The 2,029-nt window shown below is 51.0% G+C and overlaps 1 protein-coding gene across 1 annotated transcript in view; it reads left to right on the top strand.

Moving 5' to 3' along the window:
* The first annotated feature begins 1,618 nt into the window (after positions 1 to 1,618).
* Positions 1,619 to 2,029, top strand: part of DKK3 (dickkopf WNT signaling pathway inhibitor 3) — a 49,208-nt gene continuing 48,797 nt past the window's right edge. Inside the window, exon 1 of the mRNA XM_011971491.1 lies at positions 1,619 to 1,814. The gene's annotated coding sequence lies outside the window, so the exon portion shown is untranslated. The remainder of the gene's footprint in view (positions 1,815 to 2,029) is intronic.

Raw genomic sequence — 2,029 nt, 5'->3', positions numbered from 1 at the left:
TTTTTGCCATTGTAAATACTGCCTCAGTAAACATCTTTATACATGTCTTCTTTTGCACGTGGTCATGAGTTTCTGGAGGGTGGACAGCTAGATGTGAAATTGCTGTGTGCACTTTCTAGGCAATTTTCAGCAAGTTATATCCACCTTGCTGCCATTTCCTCAACCATGAAATGAGAACCCAGTTTATGACTTGGTAGCTCCCTCATAGAGAAAATGTGAGAACCTAAAATTTTAAATAATAATTCCAGAAAGTGTTTCCAATGCGTCAAAGGAAAAAAATCATCTATTCCTAGTGGATACAGAGCTTAGCCAGTGACACAATGGGAATTGCGGAAATGTAGAATGTTCTCTACTCTACATATGATTGTCCTGGATGGCTCTGCACTCTCTGCCTGCTCTGTGCCCCTCATCTCCCAAAGGCCATCCAGACTGACCCTTTCTCCAACAAGTCCCTGACCCCACTGGGCTCCCCAGTCTGAGCTCTTTGGAGCTGACACTCCCTGTCCAGATCTGGTTTGGACTCAGCTCCGCAGCTGGGCCTGGGGCTTTTCCTTCAGGTCCATGAACGTCTCAGGCTGGTGAGAGGACTGGCATGGAGCTGGGCAGGAAAGCCACTTATATTTGAGACCTGTAGATTTTCTTACCGTTTCTTCTCTCTCTTTTTCTCTCTTTCTCTCTCCCTCTCTCTTTACTCTTTCTCTCTCTTTCTTTATCTCTCTCTCTCTCTCTCTTTCTTTCTTTCGCTTGTAGTGTAACCTAATAATTGAACTGTTGATAAATTATTACATTTGGGAATACAAAATGTTGACTCCATACAAGAAAACAAGTGTCCCTTTGCCTGACACTTGAGGCACTTCAATATATAGAGATTTTTAGGTTCAGTCTGAAAGTCAAGACCTCTAGACCGCATGGCAAAAGATGTAAGGCAGAAGACAATCTTACTGGGGAAATTCGTGGTCTTTAAGCCAGCAACATGAAGGACTGGAAGACCATGATGTGCTCTGTAAACCCGCACCACTGCAATTCCTAGCTCGGCCCCACAATATGCCACCACAGCACCCTCCAGTTCGGCATTAGTTTCTTCCTAACGTCCACCCTGCCTGAAGTGACATGCTGGGGCATGTGGAGACTCAGCTCCAGGTTCCTGGACGGGCTCAGCCACCCCCAGAAAGCTAATGAATGCTCAGCCAGGGCTGCCAGATGCCCAGGGGACAGAGCAGGAGATGCCGCGGAAAGGGGCTTTCCATGCAGTTCGGGAGGGCCCTGTCCCCAGGCCCAGAAGTAGAAGGGAAAGCGGCTGGAAGCTGTGTTTTGGCGGTTAACAGTAATGTGGGTAGTGCTGCAGAGAAAGGCAGTCTTGGGGCGTCAAGATGGAGAGCACCAACTGCAGAGTCAGCTACACTCAGGACCTCTGGCCAGCCCTGCCTTCACCTGCTGTTTGGCCTGATGGTCTAACTTCTCTGATTCTCCACTACCCACTCCATATTACGTTTTTGAGACTTGTCAATGTTTTACATTAGGGCTAACTGGGACGCACACAAAGCTGGTAACTTGGCCGGGGAGGGAAGGTAGGAAGGAGCAGAGCTGGCTACAGGTGTCTGGTCCTGACCACTCCTCTATGCCACCCTTGAAGAGCTTGCTGACTTTCTCATGACGTTCTCCCATTCCAGGAGTTGCAAGTGCGTTGTCCTGGCTGGAGCACGGTGTCAACCATGGCAGACTAAGGCCAGCAGTGATGGCTTGAACGCCAGGCAGGGGGGCTGGGAATTTTCCTGAAGATTGCACAGGACGGAGGTTGGCTTGGAAAGACCATGGTGGGACTGAGGAACAGTCCTCCCACACACAACCTCGATGGGCTGTTGCAAGCCTGGAGGCCAGAGAACGCAGGGGCCTGGGATGCCTCGGGGGCAGGGGGAGGCAGTGAAGGAGATGGCTGCCTTCCGTAGAGCTAGTCGCGGAGGCAGAAGAGGAGGGTGTGGGGCGTGAGGTGGACTGCGCCCCGGCTGGCCAATGGCCGGGCTGCGGCCCC

The sequence above is a fragment of the Mandrillus leucophaeus genome, unplaced genomic scaffold (genome assembly GCF_000951045.1).
Source record: "Mandrillus leucophaeus isolate KB7577 unplaced genomic scaffold, Mleu.le_1.0 Scaffold1228, whole genome shotgun sequence".
Taxonomy (NCBI): domain Eukaryota; kingdom Metazoa; phylum Chordata; class Mammalia; order Primates; family Cercopithecidae; genus Mandrillus; species Mandrillus leucophaeus.
The sequence above is the reverse complement of the archived record's forward strand: the minus strand, read 5'-3'. Positions and strand labels throughout refer to the sequence as shown.